Genomic DNA, 8,891 nt, shown 5'->3' with positions numbered 1-8,891 from the left:
TCTGAGTACTTTGGTATCCACAGGGGTCTTGGAACTAATCCCTGGAGAAAACTGAGGGACAAAAAAAGTTAAAGTAAGACAAATTGTTTACTGTCATGCATTATGATACACAGAAATATATTTGAATCTTTCTTCCTTAGTTCAATTTGCTCACTGCCTATAGTCTAAGTCCCAGACGGTTATATTTAATAAATAAAGTGAAATATTACACCCATAATCTTAAGAGAATGCAAACGGAATTTCAAGCAGAATGACAGGGTTGCCAAAGTTGATGACTAAATAATTATGGTTTATGGTATATGCTACATCTGTATAGAATTACTGGGCAATGAAGAACCTTAACAAATCTTTAAAGAAGAAACCGAGTAGAGTATGACTAATTTCTAAAAATGCTACACAATACTTTAGATTAATTTGTTATAACACAATGAATAATAAGTTTAGAACTTTATTGGTTATGCTAGAGGAATGCTAGCAAAATAAAGTGCTTCCAAATAAAGCGAGGTAGATATAATAAATAAAGTCATTCATTTCTTTTGGCTCCAAGTGGAGCTTATCTGTTAAGTCTTGAGGAAAGAATAAATATACTATAGAAAAGTATTTTTTAAAAAGTAGAAAATGGATTTTTTATTAGAAACTTTTTAAATGGCATCCAAATTGCTGAGGATTTTCTGTTTATGTATGAAACATGAGAAATACATGCTCATTAAAAAACCCAGCAAATATTTCAGGCAAATGTTTATCATGCTCTGAAAACTCAAACAGGTACATGGCCAAGGGGAAATAAAGAGGTATTTTGTAGTCTCTCTCACTGATTTACTTTACAGAATGAGAATCAGAGCAAAACTGCCTGTTCTCTTATGAACTAATCACCTTGATATCACACCAATCCTTCTCCATAAATGAATAATATTATTTCATGCAAAATGACTTGCCTGTTTATTTGTGGGGGCGGCGATCTACTCCAGGCTTCCTAAGTGTGCTGATCTAAAAGAGTAGTACTGACTTAAAATCTAGTACAACACCACACAAAGTTGTTGGCACATTGGCAATTTCACTCTCCTGTTGAGAGGATCGTGAATCATTTCCTTTCCAGTACATTTAGTAAAAGGATAGTATTTCTTTAAATAACAAAGGTGGAGAAGAATGTGGCCATAACAAATAAAGGCAACAATAAAATAATAATTTCCTCTTATTTCTTAGGACATTAAAAACCTGAGAGAATAAGGTTAAGTGGCACAGTTCAAGGGATAAACTTAAATAACTGAACTCTCCCTTAGGCACATTGAATTTCTCATATAACTCTTTAAATTTAAGCTCAGAGTTTGAAGGAAGAATAGTTAATATTATTTTAAAAATCACTGACATATATCTTATGTTTCAGTTATTAAAAAAGAAAGAAAAAAAAGCAAACAGGCAGGCCATTAAAAAAAGAAGAACTAAGGGAAGGAAGAAAGGCAATAAGCAAAGTGGACAATATGGGTGGATAAAAGTGAACTCTGCTCTGATGTAATAAGTTCTACCAAACATTTAAGGAAGAAATAATACTAGAATTAGTATTGTTATAGGAAAGGAGGGAATGTCTCTCAAATCATTGTAGGAAACCAGCTTTACCAAAACCAGGCGAACACATTACAAGAACAAAACTTTTTAAACTACAGACCAATATTTCTCATGAATATAGATGCAAAAATCCTCAACAAAATATTAGCAAACTGAATCTAGCAGTATATAACAAGGATAATACCTGATTACTGTTTTAGGCCATTCATGCTGCTACAATGGGACACATTAGACTGGGTATTTTATTTTATTTTATTTTATTTTTAGTCTTAATATTATTTTAATGTTTTATTGAGCTTTGATTTTAATAAAGACTGGGTATTTTATAAACAATAGAATTTATTGTTACCAGTTCTGGAAGCGGGAAGTCCAAGATAAAGGCCCAGTAGACTTGGTGTCTGGTGATGGCCCTATTCCTCATAGATGGAGACTGCTATGTGTCCTCACAGAAGGAGCAAACAAGCTCCCTCAGCCTCTTTTATAAGAGTACTAATCTCATTCGTGAGCACTAATCCCATTCATAAGGTCCTCATGACCTAATCACCTCCCAAAGGCTCTTAGTACCAACAACTTGGAAATTAGGTTGCAATATATAAATTTTGGGGAGACATAAACATGCAGACTATAGCTTACTGAGTTTTATGTTGGGAATGCAGGCTGGTTTAACATTTGAAAATGAATCAATGTAAATCACCATATCAACAGTCTAAAGAAGAAAACCTTATGATCATCTCAATACATGCAAATAAGCACTTGACAAAATTCAGCATACATTCATGATAAAAACTCTCAGTAAACTCACAATAGAAGGTAACTTCCTTGCCCTTACAAAAGGCATCTACAAAAAACCCACAGCTAACATCGTATTTAATGGCAAAGGACTGACTGCTTTTTTTCCAGCATCTGGAACGAGACAAGAATGTCCACTCCTACTCAACATGGTACCGGATGTCCTGCAATGAGGAAAGAAAAAGACATAAAAAGCATAAAGGAAGAAATAAATCTAACTCTATTTGCAAATGACATGCCTATGTGGAAATTGCCAAAAAAAATCTACCAAAAAAGCTATTAGAACTAATAAGCGAGTTTAGCAATGTCACAGGATACAAGGTCTATATACAGAAATCAATTGTATTTCTAGATAAAGCAATGAGTAATTGCAAATGGAAATTTAAAAATCATTACCATTTACAATAGCACCCAAAACCATGAAACAGTTAGGCACAAATCCAACAAAATATGCATAGAATCTGTATGTTGAAAAGTACAAAACAATAATGAAAGAAATTAAAGTAAATAAAAGGAAATATATACTGTACTCAAGAACTGGAAAACTCACAATAAAGATGTCCATTCTCCCCAAATTGATCTACAGCCTCAGTGTAATTCCAATCTAAACCTCCAGCAAACTTTTTAGTAGATATCGATATGCTGATACTAAACTTTATATGAAAAGGCAAAGGATTAGAATAGCCAAACAATTTTGACAAATAAGAAAAAAGCTGAGAGACTTTTTTTCCATACTGCCTGATCCAAGACTTATTATGGTATAAGGCCACAGTGAGTAAAATAGTGTGGTATTGGCAAAGGCATAAAAACATAGATCAAAGGAATAAAATAGAGAGTCCAGAACTAGATGTATGGTCAATTGATTTTAGATAAAGGTGCAAAGACAATTCAATGGAGTAAGGGTAGTCTTTTCAACAAATGGTGCTGGAACAATTATAGCCAAATGCAAAAAAATGAACCTCACATTATATATAAAAATTAACTCAAAACCATAGGATTTTAGACCTAAATATAAAATCTAAAGCTATACAATTTGTAGAAGAAAACATAGCAGAAAATGCTTAGTGACCTTGTTCAGAGTTTGAAGGAAGAACAGTCAATATTATATATAAAAAAAAAGTCACTGACATATACCTTATATTCCAGTTTAAAAAGAAAAAAAAAATAGCAAACAGACAGGCCATAAAAAAAATGTAATAAGCAACATGGACAATGTAGGTAAGTAAAAGTGTACTCTGCAAAGATTATGCAAGATTTCTTAGCTACAGCACCAAAAGCATAAAAGAAAAACCTTGATAAACTGGACTTCATCAAAGTTTAAAATTTGTTTTTCAAAAGGCAAAGAGAATGAAAAGAGAATGACAATATCAAGAAAATAACTTAGAAGAAAATCGTCATGACTTTGGGTGTGGAGATGAATTTTACATACAATTCCAAAAGCATAATCCATAAAATAAAATATTGGTAAATTTGATGTTATCAAAATTAACAACTTATGCTCTGTGAAAGACACTGTTAAAAGGATCAAAAGACAAACAACATAATGGCTAAAATATTTGCAAAATACATATCTGATAAAGAACTTGCATACAGAATATATAAAGATTTAATGAAATACTATTCAGCAGTAAAAAGGAAAGAACTACTGATACATTCAATAATATGGAAGAGTCTCAAATGCACGATGTTAAGTGAAAGAAGCCAGATTGAAAAGCTGCATACTGCTTGGTTTCATTTATATGACATTTTAGAAAAAGCCATAACAATAGAAAATAGATCAGTGGTTGTCAGGAGCTGGGGTGGTGGGAGAAGCTGTGTCCAAAGAGGCATAAGAAAATTTTTGGAATGATAGAACTTGATCACAAGCCCTGTTTCCTAGATCCTGCAGTGGCATGGCAGTGTTGCACCACCAGAGTCACCAAAGTGAATTAATTGAACTAACTAAATTTATTGGGCTCCTGACAAGCAAATGGGACATGGTGAACCTAACCTGCCTGCTCAAAAATCTGTAAAGAGAAGAAGCATGGCAAAGACTATGTCTCCTCTTTGGTGTTTATTCTGAGCAATGCAAACAGAATCCCTCAGTGGTTACCCTTCACTTTTAGGGAAAAAACCCATAGTTCTTAGCCTAGTTTACAAGGCTCTTTATGATCAAACCTTGCTTTCCTCCCCAGGATCCTCTTGTCCTCTCCCAACCTCTCATTCCTGCCCCATCCTACCCTGTTTTCTAGTCCAGAATTACAAGCAGTTCCTCTAACCTACCATATTCTCTTGCACTTATGAAAAAACTAGCTCTTGCCCAAGCTAGTTCTTACCAAATATGTATCTCTTATTCTCAGCTCTAAAGTGTACTGGCAACTCCTCTTCCTATTTAAAGACTCATCCAAACATCTCTTCCAGATCATGGACACTTTCCCTAAATTTCCCCTACTCACCTCAACACCCACACTGAATTAGACACCCTCATTGAGCTCCCATACACTCGTTACAGTCCCCTACCATGACTCTTCTCCAGCCATTTGAAAATTGTCGCTTCATTTGTCTGTGTCTACACTATGATCTCCTTGAGGGCAGGAACTATGTTTTTCACCTCTATGTCCCCAGAGTCTAGCAAAGTATCTATCATGTATAAATATACATTAAGTAAATGAATGGCTGGATGGATTCTTGGACAGATGTGAATGGGTGGATTATGGATGGATAGATAAATAAAAGCTATAAAACAGGTATGTAAAAAATACTCTAGGAACTATAAACTTGTGTCTCTGTGATCCTTCTGCATTAATAAATCTGATTGACTGGTTTGGATTTACAGTTATCCCATGACCACTCCCTGTTTTCAGATATGAAATTTACACAGATGAGTTAGATTACAATAGCTGTAGGAGATAATGCATACCAGGTTGGAGGGGATTCACATATTTGGGCATTCACTGGCCACAGATTACCTCTACAGCAGCACCATTCTGGAAATACTAATCCCATCATTTATACAATACCAAGATGACCAGGCAAATCAGATGGGTCAAAGTACGTTATACTGTTCCATGTTGATAATGGTTTTATTTATTTATTTATTTTTCCTTTTTGTCTTTTTTTACTGACCGGTAATGGGATCGCAACCCTTGGTGTCGCGCCCGTACCGGGGACCAGCAACGGGATCGCAACCCTCGGTGTTGCGCCCGCACCGCGCTCAGCCAGTGAGCGGAACTGGTCTCCACATGGGATCCCAATCCTCGGCGGGAGCGCCACCACGCTCCCAAGCGGCGCACTCTCCAGTGCGCCACTGGACCAGCCCGATAATGGTTTTATAAGCCCAGATTTAATCCCACCCTCAACAAGTATTTAAAAAAACAAGATATAACTACAATTCTTCCTAAGGTATAACTACAATTATATCTACTCCGCATTGAGGGAAAGAAAGAAGTACAGGAATGAGGAGAGGAGGAGGAGGAGGACACAATGTACTTGGATAATTAGCTGGGTACAGGGCTAGGCTTAGATGATGAAAGAAAAATTAATAAATTAGTACACATAAGAGAGCAACCTAAAAATTAAAAAGTACTTTTAATGTACTTTTGGCATAACAATATTTTCTTCCAAATATCTTTTCAATTTAATAAGTTGGTATAATATATAATTCAAGTAATATAAATAACTATAAATTTGCACATAATGGGGTATGAAAAGAAAATCAAGCAATTGTCAGGCTATTATTATTAAAATAGTATTGAAAACCTCTGTAATAATTTTGAGTTCTGGAAATTGGAATGACTATCAAATTTTATCATAGCTTCTATTTATTTCTGTTAGCCTGTAGTTTAAGTAATATAAACCTAATAATAGAAACATAATTCTGAAACAAAGATGCTTAGATATAAACATAATTCCAGAGTAAGAACTCTGTAATAAGACAGGAAATTGCTGATTTTTAAGAGGAGATAGATATATTCTAGTGTTGTAGAGAAGCCCATGTAAGGGGCAATTCATATATTCATACTACACCAATAACACTTAAATCAAAAGGCCGTAGATAGGTACCATATTCCTTTGTTAACCTTTATAAAAATATTTTTTTTAAGTGTTCTTCAATTTTTCAGATTGAATCAAAGAGAGTGTCTCCTGAGCAAACCCTTTTTCGATTGCTAAGCTTCTGGTTCTCTAAGCAAAGAAATGATCAGAAGTCCCCAGTGGGCAGCTCAGTGCATCTTCCTGATCACCGCCCCCTATCCCAAAACCCACACATCTCCCCTTCCCATTCATTCACAGCCAAAAAGTCTTTGTTCAGATTGGGTTGGGTCATCCAACCCAGATGGCCTAAACCTTCAATCACCAACCCGTGAACAGGGAAGCTGTCTTCTTTTTTTTTTTCCTTTTTGTCTTTTTTTTTTACTGACCGGTAATGGGATCACAACCCTCAGTGTCATGCCCATACCGGGGACTGGCAACGGGATCGCAACCCTCGGTGTTGCGCCCGCACCGCGCTCAGCCAGTGAGCGGGAACCGGTCTCCACATGGGATCCGAACCCTCGGCGGGAGCGCCGCCGCGCTCCCAAGCGGCACACTCTCCAGTGCACCACCAGGCCGGCCAGGGAAGCTGTCTTCTAATGTTACAGTACCATATTTTCAAACCTAAAATTGGGAAATATGGATAAGTATGCATACATTACAAAATATTATAAATTGGGGGCATGTGAGGAAATCCAGGACTATGGCTGCAATAAATGGGGACCTGAAGTCAATGAGCTTGACTCCTTGTCACTCTAGAGCCAGCATTATTTCTTCAGGTTACCAGTATTCCCTGTCCTTCCATCAATGAAAATGCAGAGAACTAGAAAACTAGTGAAATAATGAGGAACCTGGCACCAGAGTGACTCCCAGAGAAGAACACTTGTTTTCCACTCTCTCCTTCCCCAGCCCTGCTCAGCAGAAGACCCAGAATCTTCTCTAGCTCTTGCCAACTTCTTTCTCCTACAGACAGGACCCTATTTCCTGTGCTCCTGGCCAGTGACTGTGATCAGGCTCCAAACCACAAAGACTTGCTACCCACCTGGCCCCAAGTCCTATCCACCTGAAGACTCTTGTACTTATCCCACAAGATCACAACTGCTGTTAATTTGATACTGGCCCTCACCATAAGGCTTCTAGACTCTTGTAGATACCATAAAAGCTGTGGGCAACCACCCAAAGGCAGCCCTTCCCAGTCCTGTCTCCTGCTTCATTCCAAATGTGCAGACACCTTGGTCCCAGCGTGGTGTAAGCCTCCTGGTAAGCCAGTGCTAGATACGTGCCTCCATATTTTATAGATGAAAAAACTCAAACTCAGAGTAGTTAAGAAAATTGTCCCTATAAGCGGCTAAAGGTTAGTGAAACCGATGTAAACTGGGATACCATGGCATATATCACTATTATTGCAAATGTAAACTGAAAAAAAGACAGAGTACTATGATGAAAGAGCACAGACTTTGGAGTCAAAAGGACACATGTTAAAACCCTGGCTCGGTTATCATCTGCATGATTATACATAATTAACCTGTTTGAATCTCAGTTTTATCTGAAAAATAGGGATAAAACTTGCATTCATTATCTACTGCTGCATAACAAATACCCCCAAACAAACCCTGAAGTAATAAACCTTTTTTATCTCACAGACCACATGGGTCAGGAATCCAGGGTACTCAGGTGGGGGCCTCTGACCCAGGGTCTCTCATGAGGTTGCAGTTAAGATGTCAGCCAAGCCTGGGATCTCATCTGAAGCCTCAACTTGGGGAGAATCACTTACAAGCTCACTCGTGGCTGACAGGACTCTGTTCTTAGCAAGCTATTGAACTGAGGGCCTCAGAGGCCACCCTCAGTTTTTTACCACAGAGCAGTTCACATCATGTCAGTTGGCTTCTTTCAGAGTGAGCAAGCTAGAGTGAGAAAGGGCCCCTACAAAGGAAGCCTGTCTTTTTATAACTTAATCTCAGAAGTCTCAGCCTTTCACTCCTCCCATATTCTATTCTTTAGAAGTGAATCACTAAATCCAAACCAAACTCAAGGGGAAAAGATGACAAGAGGACACGTATACCAGGAGGCAGGGACCAATGGGAGTCATCTTGGCTGTCTACCACAGTGCCTTTAACTGAAGGGTTAAAAAATAGAAAACAATATATGTGTAAAGCATCCTGCATATACTAGGAGCTTAATAAATAACAAACACTAGTGAATTGCAACTTCTGGCAAAGAATTCTTATTTAAAAGCCACAAATTTGTACTGTCCCCCAAAGTGTGATAAACCATAAAGTATCTAAAGTTATCTAAAGGTATTACTGTTTGATCACCATGATGGCTGTGTTTGTGTATTTCAGAATGTTTCAGGTAATGGACTAGATATTTCTAAAATATTTACTTAGCATTATGAGAACGAGAAAAGTCACAGACTAACGGCAGGTGTTCCTAGTTGTTATGAGAGCAAAAGCCCTACAGAGATTAGTCATTTTGAAGATGAGGTTTAATAATGACGGTAATGGACTAGATATTTCTAAAATATTTACTTA

The sequence above is a fragment of the Galeopterus variegatus genome, unplaced genomic scaffold, assembly GCF_000696425.1.
Source record: "Galeopterus variegatus unplaced genomic scaffold, G_variegatus-3.0.2 Scaffold791, whole genome shotgun sequence".
Classification (NCBI taxonomy): domain Eukaryota; kingdom Metazoa; phylum Chordata; class Mammalia; order Dermoptera; family Cynocephalidae; genus Galeopterus; species Galeopterus variegatus.
Note: the sequence above shows the minus strand (reverse complement) of the source record.